Source organism: Triticum urartu, chromosome 5A (genome assembly GCF_056163025.1).
Source record: "Triticum urartu cultivar PI428250 chromosome 5A, HENAU_Tu73, whole genome shotgun sequence".
NCBI classification, from domain to species: Eukaryota; Viridiplantae; Streptophyta; class Magnoliopsida; order Poales; family Poaceae; genus Triticum; species Triticum urartu.
In genome coordinates, this window is record NC_141877.1 from 71759809 (window position 1) to 71777211 (window position 17403).

Sequence of the window (17403 nt, forward strand, 5' to 3'; positions counted from 1 at the left end):
GTTCTTACTACCATTACAACCGTCGCCTACTAATGGATAATGCCCTATACTACTTACTCTCTCGCTCAACTACGAAGACGAGTTTACCACGATTTCCACCCCTCCCTCTATACCGCAGCAACACGTATTTTACACCCCTTTCACAACGCGCTTTTCGCGCCCCAACTCTCCCTAGCCGCGTGACTAACGAGCTCCGAGCTAAAACATATCGCAAATGTCAAAAATATGATGACAGGCTTAATATATATCACGCACGTGCGTTCTGTTCCTCACGTACGTACAAAAATAATTAAAAAGGGAATGCAACACGAGGACTTCCCAGGAGGTCACCCATCCTAGTACTACTCTCGCCCAAGCACGCTTAACTTCGGAGTTCTGATGGGATCCGATGCTTTAGTGCTGGTATGATCGCATCCGACATGTTACCCCCGGCTTCATCCCTTATGCTTCCCACTCCCACGTCCGCTACAAAGACGGCTATACGTTCTTACTACCATTACAACCGTCGCCTACTAATGGATAATGCCCTATACTACTTACTCTCTCGCTCAACTACGAAGACGAGTTTACCACGATTTCCACCCCTCCCTCTATACCGCAGCAACACGTATTTTACACCCCTTTCACAACGCGCTTTTCGCGCCCCAACTCTCCCTAGCCGCGTGACTAACGAGCTCCGAGCTAAAACATATCGCAAATGTCAAAAATATGATGACAGGCTTAATATATATCACGCACGTGCGTTCTGTTCCTCACGTACGTACAAAAATAATTAAAAAGGGAATGCAACACGAGGACTTCCCAGGAGGTCACCCATCCTAGTACTACTCTCGCCCAAGCACGCTTAACTTCGGAGTTCTGATGGGATCCGGTGCTTTAGTGCTGGTATGATCGCATCCGACATGTTACCCCCGGCTTCATCCCTTATGCTTCCCACTCCCACGTCCGCTACAAAGACGGCTATACATTCTTACTACCATTACAACCGTCGCCTACTAATGGATAAAGCCCTATACTACTTACTCTCTCGCTCAACTACGAAGACGAGTTTACCACGATTTCCACCCCTCCCTCTATACCGCAGCAACACGTATTTTACACCCTTTCACAACGCGCTTTTCGCGCCCCAACTCTCCCTAGCCGCGTGACTAACGAGCTCCGAGCTAAAACATATCGCAAATGTCAAAAATATGATGACAGGCTTAATATATATCACGCACGCACGTGCGTTCTGTTCCTCACGTACGTACAAAAATAATTAAAAAGGGAATGCAACACGAGGACTTCCCAGGAGGTCACCCATCCTAGTACTACTCTCGCCCAAGCACGCTTAACTTCGGAGTTCTGATGGGATCCGGTGCTTTAGTGCTGGTATGATCGCATCCGACATGTTACCCCCGGCTTCATCCCTTATGCTTCCCACTCCCACGTCCGCTACAAAGACGGCTATACATTCTTACTACCATTACAACCGTCGCCTACTAATGGATAATGCCCTATACTACTTACTCTCGCGCTCAACTACGAAGACGAGTTTACCACGATTTCCACCCCTCCCTCTATACCGCAGCAACACGTATTTTACACCCCTTTCACAACGCGCTTTTCGCGCCCCAACTCTCCCTAGCCGCGTGACTAACGAGCTCCGAGCTAAAACATATCGCAAATGTCAAAAATATGATGACAGGCTTAATATATGTCACGCACGCACGTGCGTTCTGTTTCTCACGTACGTACAAAAATAATTAAAAAGGGAATGCAACACGAGGACTTCCCAGGAGGTCACCCATCCTAGTACTACTCTCGCCCAAGCACGCTTAACTTCGGAGTTCTGATGGGATCCGGTGCTTTAGTGCTGGTATGATCGCATCCGACATGTTACCCCCGGCTTCATCCCTTATGCTTCCCACTCCCACGTCCGCTACAAAGACGGCTATACGTTCTTACTACCATTACAACCGTCGCCTACTAATGGATAATGCCCTATACTACTTACTCTCTCGCTCAACTACGAAGACGAGTTTACCACGATTTCCACCCCTCCCTCTATACCGCAGCAACACGTATTTTACACCCCTTTCACAACGCGCTTTTCGCGCCCCAACTCTCCCTAGCCGCGTGACTAACGAGCTCCGAGCTAAAACATATCGCAAATGTCAAAAATATGATGACAGGCTTAATATATATCACGCACGCACGTGCGTTCTGTTCCTCACGTACGTACAAAAATAATTAAAAAGGGAATGCAACACGAGGACTTCCCAGGAGGTCACCCATCCTAGTACTACTCTCGCCCAAGCACGCTTAACTTCGGAGTTCTGATGGGATCCGGTGCTTTAGTGCTGGTATGATCGCATCCGACATGTTACCCCCGGCTTCATCCCTTATGCTTCCCACTCCCACGTCCGCTACAAAGACGGCTATACATTCTTACTACCATTACAACCGTCGCCTACTAATGGATAAAGCCCTATACTACTTACTCTCTCGCTCAACTACGAAGACGAGTTTACCACGATTTCCACCCCTCCCTCTATACCGCAGCAACACGTATTTTACACCCTTTCACAACGCGCTTTTCGCGCCCCAACTCTCCCTAGCCGCGTGACTAACGAGCTCCGAGCTAAAACATATCGCAAATGTCAAAAATATGATGACAGGCTTAATATATATCACGCACGCACGTGCGTTCTGTTCCTCACGTACGTACAAAAATAATTAAAAAGGGAATGCAACACGAGGACTTCCCAGGAGGTCACCCATCCTAGTACTACTCTCGCCCAAGCACGCTTAACTTCGGAGTTCTGATGGGATCCGGTGCTTTAGTGCTGGTATGATCGCATCCGACATGTTACCCCCGGCTTCATCCCTTATGCTTCCCACTCCCACGTCCGCTACAAAGACGGCTATACATTCTTACTACCATTACAACCGTCGCCTACTAATGGATAATGCCCTATACTACTTACTCTCCCGCTCAACTACGAAGACGAGTTACCACGATTTCCACCCCTCCCTCTATACCGCAGCAACACGTATTTTACACCCCTTTCACAACGCGCTTTTCGCGCCCCAACTCTCCCTAGCCGCGTGACTAACGAGCTCCGAGCTAAAACATATCGCAAATGTCAAAAATATGATGACAGGCTTAATATATATCACGCATGTGCGTTCTGTTCCTCACGTACGTACAAAAATAATTAAAAGGGGAATGCAACACGAGGACTTCCCAGGAGGTCACCCATCCTAGTACTACTCTCGCCCAAGCACGCTTAACTTCGGAGTTCTGATGGGATCCGGTGCTTTAGTGCTCGTATGATCGCATCCGACATGTTACCCCCGGCTTCATCCCTTATGCTTCCCACTCCCACGTCCGCTGCAAAGACGGCTATACATTCTTACTACCATTACAACCGTCGCCTACTAATGGATAATGCCCTATACTACTTACTCTCTCGCTCAACTACGAAGACGAGTTTACCACGATTTCCACCCCTCCCTCTATACCGCAGCAACACGTATTTTACACCCCTTTCACAACGCGCTTTTCGCGCCCCAACTCTCCCTAGCCGCGTGACTAACGAGCTCCGAGCTAAAACATATCGCAAATGTCAAAAATATGATGACAGGCTTAATATATATCACGCACGCACGTGCGTTCTGTTCCTCACGTACGTACAAAAATAATTAAAAAGGGAATGCAACACGAGGACTTCCCAGGAGGTCACCCATCCTAGTACTACTCTTGCCCAAGCACGCTTAACTTCGGAGTTCTGATGGGATCCGGTGCTTTAGTGCTGGTATGATCGCATCCGACATGTTACCCCCGGCTTCATCCCTTATGCTTCCCACTCCCACGTCCGCTACAAAGACGGCTATACATTCTTACTACCATTACAACCGTCGCCTACTAATGGATAATGCCCTATACTACTTACTCTCCCGCTCAACTACGAAGACGAGTTTACCACGATTTCCACCCCTCCCTCTATACCGCAGCAACACGTATTTTACACCCCTTTCACAACGCGCTTTTCGCGCCCCAACTCTCCCTAGCCGCGTGACTAACGAGCTCCGAGCTAAAACATATCGCAAATGTCAAAAATATGATGACAGGCTTAATATATATCACGCACGTGCGTTCTGTTCCTCACGTACGTACAAAAATAATTAAAAAGGGAATGCAACACGAGGACTTCCCAGGAGGTCACCCATCCTAGTACTACTCTCGCCCAAGCACGCTTAACTTCGGAGTTCTGATGGGATCCGGTGCTTTAGTGCTGGTATGATCGCATCCGACATGTTACCCCCGGCTTCATCCCTTATGCTTCCCACTCCCACGTCCGCTACAAAGACGGCTATACATTCTTACTACCATTACAACCGTCGCCTACTAATGGATAATGCCCTATACTACTTACTCTCCCGCTCAACTACGAAGACGAGTTACCACGATTTCCACCCCTCCCTCTATACCGCAGCAACACGTATTTTACACCCCTTTCACAACGCGCTTTTCGCGCCCCAACTCTCCCTAGCCGCGTGACTAACGAGCTCCGAGCTAAAACATATCGCAAATGTCAAAAATATGATGACAGGCTTAATATATATCACGCACGTGCGTTCTGTTCCTCACGTACGTACAAAAATAATTAAAAAGGGAATGCAACACGAGGACTTCCCAGGAGGTCACCCATCCTAGTACTACTCTCGCCCAAGCACGCTTAACTTCGAAGTTTTGATGGGATCCGGTGCTTTAGTGCTGGTATGATCGCATCCGACATGTTACCCCCGGCTTCATCCCTTATGCTTCCCACTCCCACGTCCGCTACAAAGACGGCTATACATTCTTACTACCATTACAACCGTCGCCTACTAATGGATAATGCCCTATACTACTTACTCTCCCGCTCAACTACGAAGACGAGTTTACCACGATTTCCACCCCTCCCTCTATACCGCAGCAACACGTATTTTACACCCCTTTCACAACGCGCTTTTCGCGCCCCAACTCTCCCTAGCCGCGTGACTAACGAGCTCCGAGCTAAAACATATCGCAAATGTCAAAAATATGATGACAGGCTTAATATATATCACGCACGTGCGTTCTGTTCCTCACGTACGTACAAAAATAATTAAAAAGGGAATGCAACACGAGGACTTCCCAGGAGGTCACCCATCCTAGTACTACTCTCGCCCAAGCACGCTTAACTTCGAAGTTCTGATGGGATCCGGTGCTTTAGTGCTGGTATGATCGCATCCCACATGTTACCCCCGGCTTCATCCCTTATGCTTCCCACTCCCACGTCCGCTACAAAGACGGCTATACATTCTTACTACCATTACAACCGTCGCCTACTAATGGATAATGCCCTATACTACTTACTCTCCCGCTCAACTACGAAGACGAGTTTACCACGATTTCCACCCCTCCCTCTATACCGCAGCAACACGTATTTTACACCCCTTTCACAACGCGCTTTTCGCGCCCCAACTCTCCCTAGCCGCGTGACTAACGAGCTCCGAGCTAAAACATATCGCAAATGTCAAAAATATGATGACAGGCTTAATATATATCACGCACGTGCGTTCTGTTCCTCACGTACGTACAAAAATAATTAAAAAGGGAATGCAACACGAGGACTTCCCAGGAGGTCACCCATCCTAGTACTACTCTCGCCCAAGCACGCTTAACTTCGGAGTTCTGATGGGATCCGGTGCTTTAGTGCTGGTATGATCTCATCCCACATGTTACCCCCGGCTTCATCCCTTATGCTTCCCACTCCCACGTCCGCTACAAAGACGGCTATACATTCTTACTACCATTACAACCGTCGCCTACTAATGGATAATGCCCTATACTACTTACTCTCCCGCTCAACTACGAAGACGAGTTACCACGATTTCCACCCCTCCCTCTATACCGCAGCAACACGTATTTTACACCCCTTTCACAACGCGCTTTTCGCGCCCCAACTCTCCCTAGCCGCGTGACTAACGAGCTCCGAGCTAAAACATATCGCAAATGTCAAAAATATGATGACAGGCTTAATATATATCACGCACGTGCGTTCTGTTCCTCACGTACGTACAAAAATAATTAAAAAGGGAATGCAACACGAGGACTTCCCAGGAGGTCACCCATCCTAGTACTACTCTCGCCCAAGCACGCTTAACTTCGAAGTTCTGATGGGATCCGGTGCTTTAGTGCTGGTATGATCTCATCCCACATGTTACCCCCGGCTTCATCCCTTATGCTTCCCACTCCCACGTCCGCTACAAAGACGGCTATACATTCTTACTACCATTACAACCGTCGCCTACTAATGGATAATGCCCTATACTACTTACTCTCCCGCTCAACTACGAAGACGAGTTTACCACGATTTCCACCCCTCCCTCTATACCGCAGCAACACGTATTTTACACCCCTTTCACAACGCGCTTTTCGCGCCCCAACTCTCCCTAGCCGCGTGACTAACGAGCTCCGAGCTAAAACATATCGCAAATGTCAAAAATATGATGACAGGCTTAATATATATCACGCACGTGCGTTCTGTTCCTCACGTACGTACAAAAATAATTAAAAAGGGAATGCAACACGAGGACTTCCCAGGAGGTCACCCATCCTAGTACTACTCTCGCCCAAGCACGCTTAACTTCGAAGTTCTGATGGGATCCGGTGCTTTAGTGCTGGTATGATCGCATCCGACATGTTACCCCCGGCTTCATCCCTTATGCTTCCCACTCCCACGTCCGCTACAAAGACGGCTATACATTCTTACTACCATTACAACCGTCGCCTACTAATGGATAATGCCCTATACTACTTACTCTCCCGCTCAACTACGAAGACGAGTTTACCACGATTTCCACCCCTCCCTCTATACCGCAGCAACACGTATTTTACACCCCTTTCACAACGCGCTTTTCGCGCCCCAACTCTCCCTAGCCGCGTGACTAACGAGCTCCGAGCTAAAACATATCGCAAATGTCAAAAATAGGATGACAGGCTTAATATATATCACGCACGTGCGTTCTGTTCCTCACGTACGTACAAAAATAATTAAAAAGGGAATGCAACACGAGGACTTCCCAGGAGGTCACCCATCCTAGTACTACTCTCGCCCAAGCACGCTTAACTTCGGAGTTCTGATGGGATCCGGTGCTTTAGTGCTGGTATGATCGCATCCCACATGTTACCCCCGGCTTCATCCCTTATGCTTCCCACTCCCACGTCCGCTACAAAGACGGCTATACATTCTTACTACCATTACAACCGTCGCCTACTAATGGATAATGCCCTATACTACTTACTCTCCCGCTCAACTACGAAGACGAGTTTACCACGATTTCCACCCCTCCCTCTATACCGCAGCAACACGTATTTTACACCCCTTTCACAACGCGCTTTTCGCGCCCCAACTCTCCCTAGCCGCGTGACTAACGAGCTCCGAGCTAAAACATATCGCAAATGTCAAAAATAGGATGACAGGCTTAATATATATCACGCACGTGCGTTCTGTTCCTCACGTACGTACAAAAATAATTAAAAAGGGAATGCAACACGAGGACTTCCCAGGAGGTCACCCATCCTAGTACTACTCTCGCCCAAGCACGCTTAACTTCGGAGTTCTGATGGGATCCGGTGCTTTAGTGCTGGTATGATCGCATCCGACATGTTACCCCCGGCTTCATCCCTTATGCTTCCCACTCCCACGTCCGCTACAAAGACGGCTATACGTTCTTACTACCATTACAACCGTCGCCTACTAATGGATAATGCCCTATACTACTTACTCTCTCGCTCAACTACGAAGACGAGTTTACCACGATTTCCACCCCTCCCTCTATACCGCAGCAACACGTATTTTACACCCCTTTCACAACGCGCTTTTCGCGCCCCAACTCTCCCTAGCCGCGTGACTAACGAGCTCCGAGCTAAAACATATCGCAAATGTCAAAAATATGATGACAGGCTTAATATATATCACGCACGTGCGTTCTGTTCCTCACGTACGTACAAAAATAATTAAAAAGGGAATGCAACACGAGGACTTCCCAGGAGGTCACCCATCCTAGTACTACTCTCGCCCAAGCACGCTTAACTTCGGAGTTCTGATGGGATCCGGTGCTTTAGTGCTGGTATGATCGCATCCGACATGTTACCCCCGGCTTCATCCCTTATGCTTCCCACTCCCACGTCCGCTACAAAGACGGCTATACATTCTTACTACCATTACAACCGTCGCCTACTAATGGATAATGCCCTATACTACTTACTCTCCCGCTCAACTACGAAGACGAGTTTACCATGATTTCCACCCCTCCCTCTATACCGCAGCAACACGTATTTTACACCCCTTTCACAACGCGCTTTTCGCGCCCCAACTCTCCCTAGCCGCGTGACTAACGAGCTCCGAGCTAAAACATATCGCAAATGTCAAAAATATGATGACAGGCTTAATATATATCACGCACGTGCGTTCTGTTCCTCACGTACGTACAAAAATAATTAAAAAGGGAATGCAACACGAGGACTTCCCAGGAGATCACCCATCCTAGTACTACTCTCGCCCAAGCACGCTTAACTTCGGAGTTCTGATGGGATCCGGTGCTTTAGTGCTGGTATGATCGCATCCGACATGTTACCCCCGGCTTCATCCCTTATGCTTCCCACTCCCACGTCCGCTACAAAGACGGCTATACATTCTTACTACCATTACAACCGTCGCCTACTAATGGATAATGCCCTATACTACTTACTCTCCCGCTCAACTACGAAGACGAGTTTACCACGATTTCCACCCCTCCCTCTATACCGCAGCAACACGTATTTTACACCCCTTTCACAACGCGCTTTTCGCGCCCCAACTCTCCCTAGCCGCGTGACTAACGAGCTCCGAGCTAAAACATATCGCAAATGTCAAAAATATGATGACAGGCTTAATATATATCACGCACGCACGTGCGTTCTGTTCCTCACGTACGTACAAAAATAATTAAAAAGGGAATGCAACACGAGGACTTCCCAGGAGGTCACCCATCCTAGTACTACTCTCGCCCAAGCACGCTTAACTTCGGAGTTCTGATGGGATCCGGTGCTTTAGTGCTGGTATGATCGCATCCCACATGTTACCCCCGGCTTCATCCCTTATGCTTCCCACTCCCACGTCCGCTACAAAGACGGCTATACATTCTTACTACCATTACAACCATCGCCTACTAATGGATAATGCCCTATACTACTTACTCTCTCGCTCAACTACGAAGACGAGTTTACCACGATTTCCACCCCTCCCTCTATACCGCAGCAACACGTATTTTACACCCCTTTCACAACGCGCTTTTCGCGCCCCAACTCTCCCTAGCCGCGTGACTAACGAGCTCCGAGCTAAAACATATCGCAAATGTCAAAAATATGATGACAGGCTTAATATATATCACGCACGCACGTGCGTTCTGTTCCTCACGTACGTACAAAAATAATTAAAAAGGGAATGCAACACGAGGACTTCCCAGGAGGTCACCCATCCTAGTACTACTCTCGCCCAAGCACGCTTAACTTCGGAGTTCTGATGGGATCCGGTGCTTTAGTGCTGGTATGATCGCATCCGACATGTTACCCCCGGCTTCATCCCTTATGCTTCCCACTCCCACGTCCGCTACAAAGACGGCTATACATTCTTACTACCATTACAACCGTCGCCTACTAATGGATAATGCCCTATACTACTTACTCTCTCGCTCAACTACGAAGACGAGTTTACCACGATTTCCACCCCTCCCTCTATACCGCAGCAACACGTATTTTACACCCCTTTCACAACGCGCTTTTCGCGCCCCAACTCTCCCTAGCCGCGTGACTAACGAGCTCCGAGCTAAAACATATCGCAAATGTCAAAAATATGATGACAGGCTTAATATATATCACGCACGTGCGTTCTGTTCCTCACGTACGTACAAAAATAATTAAAAAGGGAATGCAACACGAGGACTTCCCAGGAGGTCACCCATCCTAGTACTACTCTCGCCCAAGCACGCTTAACTTCGGAGTTCTGATGGGATCCGGTGCTTTAGTGCTGGTATGATCTCATCCGACATGTTACCCCCGGCTTCATCCCTTATGCTTCCCACTCCCACGTCCGCTGCAAAGACGGCTATACATTCTTACTACCATTACAACCGTCGCCTACTAATGGATAATGCCCTATACTACTTACTCTCTCGCTCAACTACGAAGACGAGTTTACCACGATTTCCACCCCTCCCTCTATACCGCAGCAACACGTATTTTACACCCCTTTCACAACGCGCTTTTCGCGCCCCAACTCTCCCTAGCCGCGTGACTAACGAGCTCCGAGCTAAAACATATCGCAAATGTCAAAAATATGATGACAGGCTTAATATATATCACGCACGTGCGTTCTGTTCCTCACGTACGTACAAAAATAATTAAAAAGGGAATGCAACACGAGGACTTCCCAGGAGGTCACCCATCCTAGTACTACTCTCGCCCAAGCACGCTTAACTTCGGAGTTCTGATGGGATCCGGTGCTTTAGTGCTGGTATGATCGCATCCGACATGTTACCCCCGGCTTTATCCCTTATGCTTCCCACTCCCACGTCCGCTACAAAGACGGCTATACATTCTTACTACCATTACAACCGTCGCCTACTAATGGATAATGCCCTATACTACTTACTCTCTCGCTCAACTACGAAGACGAGTTTACCACGATTTCCACCCCTCCCTCTATACCGCAGCAACACGTATTTTACACCCCTTTCACAACGCGCTTTTCGCGCCCCAACTCTCCCTAGCCGCGTGACTAACGAGGTCCGAGCTAAAACATATCGCAAATGTCAAAAATATGATGACAGGCTTAATATATATCACGCACGCACGTGCGTTCTGTTCCTCACGTACGTACAAAAATAATTAAAAAGGGAATGCAACACGAGGACTTCCCAGGAGGTCACCCATCCTAGTACTACTCTCGCCCAAGCACGCTTAACTTCGGAGTTCTGATGGGATCCGGTGCTTTAGTGCTGGTATGATCGCATCCGACATGTTACCCCCGGCTTCATCCCTTATGCTTCCCACTCCCACGTCCGCTACAAAGACGGCTATACGTTCTTACTACCATTACAACCGTCGCCTACAAATGGATAATGCCCTATACTACTTACTCTCTCGCTCAACTACGAACACGAGTTTACCACGATTTCCACCCCTCCCTCTATACCGCAGCAACACGTATTTTACACCCCTTTCACAACGCGCTTTTCGCGCCCCAACTCTCCCTAGCCGCGTGACTAACGAGCTCCGAGCTAAAACATATCGCAAATGTCAAAAATATGATGACAGGCTTAATATATATCACGCACGTGCGTTCTGTTCCTCACGTACGTACACAAAAATAATTAAAAAGGGAATGCAACACGAGGACTTCCCAGGAGGTCACCCATCCTAGTACTACTCTCGCCCAAGCACGCTTAACTTCGGAGTTCTGATGTGATCCGGTGCTTTTGTGCTGGTATGATCGAATCCGACATGATACCCCCGGCTTCATCCCTTATGCTTCCCACTCCCACGTCCGCTACAAAGACGGCTATACATTCTTACTACCATTACAACCGTCGCGTACTAATGGATAATGCCCTATACTACTTACTCTCTCGCTCAACTACGAAGACGAGTTTACCACGATTTCCACCCCTCCCTCTATACCGCAGCAACACGTATTTTACACCCCTTTCACAACGCGCTTTTCGCGCCCCAACTCTCCCTAGCCGCGTGACTAACGAGCTCCGAGCTAAAACACATCGCAAATGTCAAAAATATGATGACAGGCTTAATATATATCACGCACGCACGTGCGTTCTGTTCCTCACGTACGTACAAAAATAATTAAAAAGGGAATGCAACACGAGGACTTCCCAGGAGGTCACCCATCCTAGTACTACTCTCGCCCAAGCACGCTTAACTTCGGAGTTCTGATGGGATCCGGTGCTTTAGTGCTGGTATGATCGCATCCGACATGTTACCCCCGGCTTCATCCCTTATGCTTCCCACTCCCACGTCCGCTACAAAGACGGCTATACATTCTTACTACCATTACAACCGTCGCCTACTAATGGATAATGCCCTATACTACTTACTCTCTCGCTCAACTACGAAGACGAGTTTACCACGATTTCCACCCCTCCCTCTATACCGCAGCAACACGTATTTTACACCCCTTTCACAACGCGCTTTTCGCGCCCCAACTCTCCCTAGCCGCGTGACTAACGAGCTCCGAGCTAAAACATATCGCAAATGTCAAAAATATGATGACAGGCTTAATATATATCACGCACGCACGTGCGTTCTGTTCCTCACGTACGTACAAAAATAATTAAAAAGGGAATGCAACACGAGGACTTCCCAGGAGGTCACCCATCCTAGTACTACTCTCGCCCAAGCACGCTTAACTTCGGAGTTCTGATGGGATCCGGTGCTTTAGTGCTGGTATGATCGCATCCGACATGTTACCCCCGGCTTCATCCCTTATGCTTCCCACTCCCACGTCCGCTACAAAGACGGCTATACATTCTTACTACCATTACAACCGTCGCCTACTAATGGATAATGCCCTATACTACTTACTCTCTCGCTCAACTACGAAGACGAGTTTACCACGATTTCCACCCCTCCCTCTATACCGCAGCAACACGTATTTTACACCCCTTTCACAACGCGCTTTTCGCGCCCCAACTCTCCCTAGCCGCGTGACTAACGAGCTCCGAGCTAAAACATATCGCAAATGTCAAAAATATGATGACAGGCTTAATATATATCACGCACGTGCGTTTTGTTCCTCACGTACGTACAAAAATAATTAAAAAGGGAATGCAACACGAGGACTTCCCAGGAGGTCACCCATCCTAGTACTACTCTCGCCCAAGCACGCTTAACTTCGGAGTTCTGATGGGATCCGGTGCTTTAGTGCTGGTATGATCGCATCCGACATGTTACCCCCGGCTTCATCCCTTATGCTTCCCACTCCCACGTCCGCTACAAAGACGGCTATACATTCTTACTACCATTACAACCGTCGCCTACTAATGGATAATGCCCTATACTACTTACTCTCTCGCTCAACTACGAAGACGAGTTTACCACGATTTCCACCCCTCCCTCTATACCGCAGCAACACGTATTTTACACCCCTTTCACAACGCGCTTTTCGCGCCCCAACTCTCCCTAGCCGCGTGACTAACGAGCTCCGAGCTAAAACATATCGCAAATGTCAAAAATATGATGACAGGCTTAATATATATCACGCACGCACGTGCGTTCTGTTCCTCACGTACGTACAAAAATAATTAAAAAGGGAATGCAACACGAGGACTTCCCAGGAGGTCACCCATCCTAGTACTACTCTCGCCCAAGCACGCTTAACTTCGGAGTTCTGATGGGATCCGGTGCTTTAGTGCTGGTATGATCGCATCCGACATGTTACCCCCGGCTTCATCCCTTATGCTTCCCACTCCCACGTCCGCTACAAAGACGGCTATACATTCTTACTACCATTACAACCGTCGCCTACTAATGGATAATGCCCTATACTACTTACTCTCTCGCTCAACTACGAAGACGAGTTTACCACGATTTCCACCCCTCCCTCTATACCGCAGCAACACGTATTTTACACCCCTTTCACAACGAGCTTTTCGCGCCCCAACTCTCCCTAGCCGCGTGACTAACGAGCTCCGAGCTAAAACACATCGCAAATGTCAAAAATATGATGACAGGCTTAATATATATCACGCACGCACGTGCGTTCTGTTCCTCACGTACGTACAAAAATAATTAAAAAGGGAATGCAACACGAGGACTTCCCAGGAGGTCACCCATCCTAGTACTACTCTCGCCCAAGCACGCTTAACTTCGGAGTTCTGATGGGATCCGGTGCTTTAGTGCTGGTATGATCGCATCCGACATGTTACCCCCGGCTTCATCCCTTATGCTTCCCACTCCCACGTCCGCTACAAAGACGGCTATACATTCTTACTACCATTACAACCGTCGCCTACTAATGGATAATGCCCTATACTACTTACTCTCTCGCTCAACTACGAAGACGAGTTTACCACGATTTCCACCCCTCCCTCTATACCGCAGCAACACGTATTTTACACCCCTTTCACAACGCGCTTTTCGCGCCCCAACTCTCCCTAGCCGCGTGACTAACGAGCTCCGAGCTAAAACATATCGCAAATGTCAAAAATATGATGACAGGCTTAATATATATCACGCACGCACGTGCGTTCTGTTCCTCACGTACGTACAAAAATAATTAAAAAGGGAATGCAACACGAGGACTTCCCAGGAGGTCACCCATCCTAGTACTACTCTCGCCCAAGCACGCTTAACTTCGGAGTTCTGATGGGATCCGGTGCTTTAGTGCTGGTATGATCGCATCCGACATGTTACCCCCGGCTTCATCCCTTATGCTTCCCACTCCCACGTCCGCTACAAAGACGGCTATACATTCTTACTACCATTACAACCGTCGCCTACTAATGGATAATGCCCTATACTACTTACTCTCTCGCTCAACTACGAAGACGAGTTTACCACGATTTCCACCCCTCCCTCTATACCGCAGCAACACGTATTTTACACCCCTTTCACAACGCGCTTTTCGCGCCCCAACTCTCCCTAGCCGCGTGACTAACGAGCTCCGAGCTAAAACATATCGCAAATGTCAAAAATATGATGACAGGCTTAATATATATCACGCACGCACGTGCGTTCTGTTCCTCACGTACGTACAAAAATAATTAAAAAGGGAATGCAACACGAGGACTTCCCAGGAGGTCACCCATCCTAGTACTACTCTCGCCCAAGCACGCTTAACTTAGGAGTTCTGATGGGATCCGGTGCTTTAGTGCTGGTATGATCGCATCCGACATGTTACCCCCGGCTTCATCCCTTATGCTTCCCACTCCCACGTCCGCTACAAAGACGGCTATACATTCTTACTACCATTACAACCGTCGCCTACTAATGGATAATGCCCTATACTACTTACTCTCTCGCTCAACTACGAAGACGAGTTTACCACGATTTTCACCCCTCCCTCTATACCGCAGCAACACGTATTTTACACCCCTTTCACAACGCGCTTTTCGCGCCCCAACTCTCCCTAGCCGCGTGACTAACGAGCTCCGAGCTAAAACATATCGCAAATGTCAAAAATATGATGACAGGCTTAATATATATCACGCACGCACGTGCGTTCTGTTCCTCACGTACGTACAAAAATAATTAAAAAGGGAATGCAACACGAGGACTTCCCAGGAGGTCACCCATCATAGTACTACTCTCGCCCAAGCACGCTTAACTTCGGAGTTCTGATGGGATCCGGTGCTTTAGTGCTGGTATGATCGCATCCGACATGTTACCCCCGGCTTCATCCCTTATGCTTCCCACTCCCACGTCCGCTACAAAGACGGCTATACATTCTTACTACCATTACAACCGTCGCCTACTAATGGATAATGCCCTATACTACTTACTCTCTCGCTCAACTACGAAGACGAGTTTACCACGATTTCCACCCCTCCCTCTATACCGCAGCAACACGTATTTTACACCCCTTTCACAACGCGCTTTTCGCGCCCCAACTCTCCCTAGCCGCGTGGCTAACGAGCTCCGAGCTAAAACACATCGCAAATGTCAAAAATATGATGACAGGCTTAATATATATCACGCACGCACGTGCGTTCTGTTCCTCACGTACGTACAAAAATAATTAAAAAGGGAATGCAACACGAGGACTTCCCAGGAGGTCACCCATACTAGTACTACTCTCGCCCAAGCACGCTTAACTTCGGAGTTCTGATGGGATCCGGTGCTTTAGTGCTGGTATGATCGCATCCGACATGTTACCCCCGGCTTCATCCCTTATGCTTCCCACCCCCACGTCCGCTACAAAGACGGCTATACATTCTTACTACCATTACAACCGTCGCCTACTAATGGATAATGCCCTATACTACTTACTCTCTCGCTCAACTACGAAGACGAGTTTACCACGATTTCCACCCCTCCCTCTATACCGCAGCAACACGTATTTTACACCCCTTTCACAACGCGCTTTTCGCGCCCCAACTCTCCCTAGCCGCGTGACTAACGAGCTCCGAGCTAAAACACATCGCAAATGTCAAAAATATGATGACAGGCTTAATATATATCACGCACGCACGTGCGTTCTGTTCCTCACGTACGTACAAAAATAATTAAAAAGGGAATGCAACACGAGGACTTCCCAGGAGGTCACCCATCCTAGTACTACTCTCGCCCAAGCACGCTTAACTTCGGAGTTCTGATGGGATCCGGTGCTTTAGTGATGGTATGATCGCATCCGACATGTTACCCCCGGCTTCATCCCTTATGCTTCCCAGTCCCACGTCCGCTGCAAAGACGGCTATACATTCTTACTACCATTACAACCGTCGCCTACTAATGGATAATGCCCTATACTACTTACTCTCTCGCTCAACTACGAAGACGAGTTTACCACGATTTCCACCCCTCCCTCTATACCGCAGCAACACGTATTTTACACCCCTTTCACAACGCGCTTTTCGCGCCCCAACTCTCCTTAGCCGCATGACTAACGAGCTCCGAGCTAAAACATATCGCAAATGTCAAAACTATGATGACAGGCTTAATATATATCACGCACGTGCGTTCTGTTCCTCACGTACGTACAAAAATAATTAAAAAGGGAATGCAACACGAGGACTTCCCAGGAGGTCACCCATCCTAGTACTACTCTCGCCCAAGCACGCTTAACTTCGGAGTTCTGATGGGATCCGGTGCTTTAGTGCTGGTATGATCGCATCCGACATGTCACCCCCGGCTTCATCCCTTATGCTTCCCACTCCCACGTCCGCTACAAAGACGGCTATACCTTCTTACTACCATTACAACCATCGCCTACTAATGGATAATGCCCTATACTACTTACTCTCTCGCTCAACTACGAAGACGAGTTTACCACGATTTCCACCCCTCCCTCTATACCGCAGAAACACGTATTTTACACCCCTTTCACAACGCGCTTTTCGCGCCCCAACTCTCCCTAGCCGCGTGACTAACGAGCTCCGAGCTAAAACATATCGCAAATGTCAAAAATATGATGACAGGCTTAATATATATCACGCACGCACGTGCGTTCTGTTCCTCACGTACGTACAAAAATAATTAAAAAGGGAATGCAACACGAGGACTTCCCAGGAGGTCACCCATCCTAGTACTACTCTCGCCCAAGCACGCTTAACTTCGGAGTTCTGATGGGATCCGGTGCTTTAGTGCTGGTATGATCGCATCCGACATGTTACCCC

At 48.4% G+C, this 17403-nt stretch overlaps 36 non-coding genes across 36 annotated transcripts; all 36 read right to left on the reverse strand.

Moving 5' to 3' along the window:
• Window positions 1-297: 297 nt before the first annotated feature.
• On the reverse strand, window positions 298-416 carry LOC147968785 (5S ribosomal RNA). Its single transcript, XR_015606121.1, has one exon. It is a non-coding gene; the product is annotated as a 5S ribosomal RNA (ribosomal RNA).
• A 364-nt stretch (window positions 417-780) lies between these two features.
• Window positions 781-899, reverse strand: LOC147968786 (5S ribosomal RNA). The gene has a single exon (XR_015606902.1). It is a non-coding gene; the product is annotated as a 5S ribosomal RNA (ribosomal RNA).
• Window positions 900-1266: 367 nt separating this feature from the next.
• On the reverse strand, window positions 1267-1385 carry LOC147968787 (5S ribosomal RNA). The gene has a single exon (XR_015606903.1). It is a non-coding gene; the product is annotated as a 5S ribosomal RNA (ribosomal RNA).
• Window positions 1386-1753: 368 nt separating this feature from the next.
• Window positions 1754-1872, reverse strand: LOC147968788 (5S ribosomal RNA). The gene has a single exon (XR_015606907.1). It is a non-coding gene; the product is annotated as a 5S ribosomal RNA (ribosomal RNA).
• A 368-nt stretch (window positions 1873-2240) lies between these two features.
• On the reverse strand, window positions 2241-2359 carry LOC147968789 (5S ribosomal RNA). The gene has a single exon (XR_015606912.1). It is a non-coding gene; the product is annotated as a 5S ribosomal RNA (ribosomal RNA).
• A 367-nt stretch (window positions 2360-2726) lies between these two features.
• On the reverse strand, window positions 2727-2845 carry LOC147968790 (5S ribosomal RNA). The gene has a single exon (XR_015606914.1). It is a non-coding gene; the product is annotated as a 5S ribosomal RNA (ribosomal RNA).
• Window positions 2846-3208: 363 nt separating this feature from the next.
• On the reverse strand, window positions 3209-3327 carry LOC147968791 (5S ribosomal RNA). The gene has a single exon (XR_015606481.1). It is a non-coding gene; the product is annotated as a 5S ribosomal RNA (ribosomal RNA).
• A 368-nt stretch (window positions 3328-3695) lies between these two features.
• On the reverse strand, window positions 3696-3814 carry LOC147968792 (5S ribosomal RNA). Its single transcript, XR_015606248.1, has one exon. It is a non-coding gene; the product is annotated as a 5S ribosomal RNA (ribosomal RNA).
• Window positions 3815-4178: 364 nt separating this feature from the next.
• Window positions 4179-4297, reverse strand: LOC147968793 (5S ribosomal RNA). Its single transcript, XR_015606916.1, has one exon. It is a non-coding gene; the product is annotated as a 5S ribosomal RNA (ribosomal RNA).
• Window positions 4298-4660: 363 nt separating this feature from the next.
• LOC147968794 (5S ribosomal RNA) lies at window positions 4661-4779 on the reverse strand. Its single transcript, XR_015606686.1, has one exon. It is a non-coding gene; the product is annotated as a 5S ribosomal RNA (ribosomal RNA).
• Window positions 4780-5143: 364 nt separating this feature from the next.
• Window positions 5144-5262, reverse strand: LOC147968795 (5S ribosomal RNA). Its single transcript, XR_015606086.1, has one exon. It is a non-coding gene; the product is annotated as a 5S ribosomal RNA (ribosomal RNA).
• Window positions 5263-5626: 364 nt separating this feature from the next.
• On the reverse strand, window positions 5627-5745 carry LOC147968796 (5S ribosomal RNA). The gene has a single exon (XR_015606514.1). It is a non-coding gene; the product is annotated as a 5S ribosomal RNA (ribosomal RNA).
• Window positions 5746-6108: 363 nt separating this feature from the next.
• Window positions 6109-6227, reverse strand: LOC147968797 (5S ribosomal RNA). The gene has a single exon (XR_015606702.1). It is a non-coding gene; the product is annotated as a 5S ribosomal RNA (ribosomal RNA).
• Window positions 6228-6591: 364 nt separating this feature from the next.
• Window positions 6592-6710, reverse strand: LOC147968798 (5S ribosomal RNA). Its single transcript, XR_015606088.1, has one exon. It is a non-coding gene; the product is annotated as a 5S ribosomal RNA (ribosomal RNA).
• A 364-nt stretch (window positions 6711-7074) lies between these two features.
• LOC147968799 (5S ribosomal RNA) lies at window positions 7075-7193 on the reverse strand. Its single transcript, XR_015606921.1, has one exon. It is a non-coding gene; the product is annotated as a 5S ribosomal RNA (ribosomal RNA).
• Window positions 7194-7557: 364 nt separating this feature from the next.
• Window positions 7558-7676, reverse strand: LOC147968800 (5S ribosomal RNA). The gene has a single exon (XR_015606925.1). It is a non-coding gene; the product is annotated as a 5S ribosomal RNA (ribosomal RNA).
• Window positions 7677-8040: 364 nt separating this feature from the next.
• On the reverse strand, window positions 8041-8159 carry LOC147968801 (5S ribosomal RNA). The gene has a single exon (XR_015606933.1). It is a non-coding gene; the product is annotated as a 5S ribosomal RNA (ribosomal RNA).
• Window positions 8160-8523: 364 nt separating this feature from the next.
• Window positions 8524-8642, reverse strand: LOC147968802 (5S ribosomal RNA). The gene has a single exon (XR_015606001.1). It is a non-coding gene; the product is annotated as a 5S ribosomal RNA (ribosomal RNA).
• Window positions 8643-9010: 368 nt separating this feature from the next.
• On the reverse strand, window positions 9011-9129 carry LOC147968803 (5S ribosomal RNA). Its single transcript, XR_015606941.1, has one exon. It is a non-coding gene; the product is annotated as a 5S ribosomal RNA (ribosomal RNA).
• A 368-nt stretch (window positions 9130-9497) lies between these two features.
• Window positions 9498-9616, reverse strand: LOC147968804 (5S ribosomal RNA). Its single transcript, XR_015606945.1, has one exon. It is a non-coding gene; the product is annotated as a 5S ribosomal RNA (ribosomal RNA).
• Window positions 9617-9980: 364 nt separating this feature from the next.
• Window positions 9981-10099, reverse strand: LOC147968805 (5S ribosomal RNA). Its single transcript, XR_015606515.1, has one exon. It is a non-coding gene; the product is annotated as a 5S ribosomal RNA (ribosomal RNA).
• A 364-nt stretch (window positions 10100-10463) lies between these two features.
• LOC147968806 (5S ribosomal RNA) lies at window positions 10464-10582 on the reverse strand. The gene has a single exon (XR_015606947.1). It is a non-coding gene; the product is annotated as a 5S ribosomal RNA (ribosomal RNA).
• Window positions 10583-10950: 368 nt separating this feature from the next.
• LOC147968807 (5S ribosomal RNA) lies at window positions 10951-11069 on the reverse strand. The gene has a single exon (XR_015606948.1). It is a non-coding gene; the product is annotated as a 5S ribosomal RNA (ribosomal RNA).
• Window positions 11070-11435: 366 nt separating this feature from the next.
• Window positions 11436-11554, reverse strand: LOC147968808 (5S ribosomal RNA). The gene has a single exon (XR_015606733.1). It is a non-coding gene; the product is annotated as a 5S ribosomal RNA (ribosomal RNA).
• Window positions 11555-11922: 368 nt separating this feature from the next.
• Window positions 11923-12041, reverse strand: LOC147968809 (5S ribosomal RNA). The gene has a single exon (XR_015606950.1). It is a non-coding gene; the product is annotated as a 5S ribosomal RNA (ribosomal RNA).
• Window positions 12042-12409: 368 nt separating this feature from the next.
• LOC147968810 (5S ribosomal RNA) lies at window positions 12410-12528 on the reverse strand. Its single transcript, XR_015606951.1, has one exon. It is a non-coding gene; the product is annotated as a 5S ribosomal RNA (ribosomal RNA).
• A 364-nt stretch (window positions 12529-12892) lies between these two features.
• On the reverse strand, window positions 12893-13011 carry LOC147968811 (5S ribosomal RNA). Its single transcript, XR_015606952.1, has one exon. It is a non-coding gene; the product is annotated as a 5S ribosomal RNA (ribosomal RNA).
• A 368-nt stretch (window positions 13012-13379) lies between these two features.
• On the reverse strand, window positions 13380-13498 carry LOC147968812 (5S ribosomal RNA). Its single transcript, XR_015606953.1, has one exon. It is a non-coding gene; the product is annotated as a 5S ribosomal RNA (ribosomal RNA).
• A 368-nt stretch (window positions 13499-13866) lies between these two features.
• Window positions 13867-13985, reverse strand: LOC147968813 (5S ribosomal RNA). Its single transcript, XR_015606954.1, has one exon. It is a non-coding gene; the product is annotated as a 5S ribosomal RNA (ribosomal RNA).
• A 368-nt stretch (window positions 13986-14353) lies between these two features.
• Window positions 14354-14472, reverse strand: LOC147968814 (5S ribosomal RNA). The gene has a single exon (XR_015606956.1). It is a non-coding gene; the product is annotated as a 5S ribosomal RNA (ribosomal RNA).
• Window positions 14473-14840: 368 nt separating this feature from the next.
• LOC147968815 (5S ribosomal RNA) lies at window positions 14841-14959 on the reverse strand. Its single transcript, XR_015606412.1, has one exon. It is a non-coding gene; the product is annotated as a 5S ribosomal RNA (ribosomal RNA).
• Window positions 14960-15327: 368 nt separating this feature from the next.
• On the reverse strand, window positions 15328-15446 carry LOC147968816 (5S ribosomal RNA). The gene has a single exon (XR_015605713.1). It is a non-coding gene; the product is annotated as a 5S ribosomal RNA (ribosomal RNA).
• Window positions 15447-15814: 368 nt separating this feature from the next.
• Window positions 15815-15933, reverse strand: LOC147968817 (5S ribosomal RNA). Its single transcript, XR_015605884.1, has one exon. It is a non-coding gene; the product is annotated as a 5S ribosomal RNA (ribosomal RNA).
• Window positions 15934-16301: 368 nt separating this feature from the next.
• On the reverse strand, window positions 16302-16420 carry LOC147968818 (5S ribosomal RNA). The gene has a single exon (XR_015606302.1). It is a non-coding gene; the product is annotated as a 5S ribosomal RNA (ribosomal RNA).
• A 364-nt stretch (window positions 16421-16784) lies between these two features.
• Window positions 16785-16903, reverse strand: LOC147968819 (5S ribosomal RNA). The gene has a single exon (XR_015606957.1). It is a non-coding gene; the product is annotated as a 5S ribosomal RNA (ribosomal RNA).
• A 368-nt stretch (window positions 16904-17271) lies between these two features.
• Window positions 17272-17390, reverse strand: LOC147968820 (5S ribosomal RNA). The gene has a single exon (XR_015606958.1). It is a non-coding gene; the product is annotated as a 5S ribosomal RNA (ribosomal RNA).
• Between the last annotated feature and the right edge of the window lie 13 nt (window positions 17391-17403).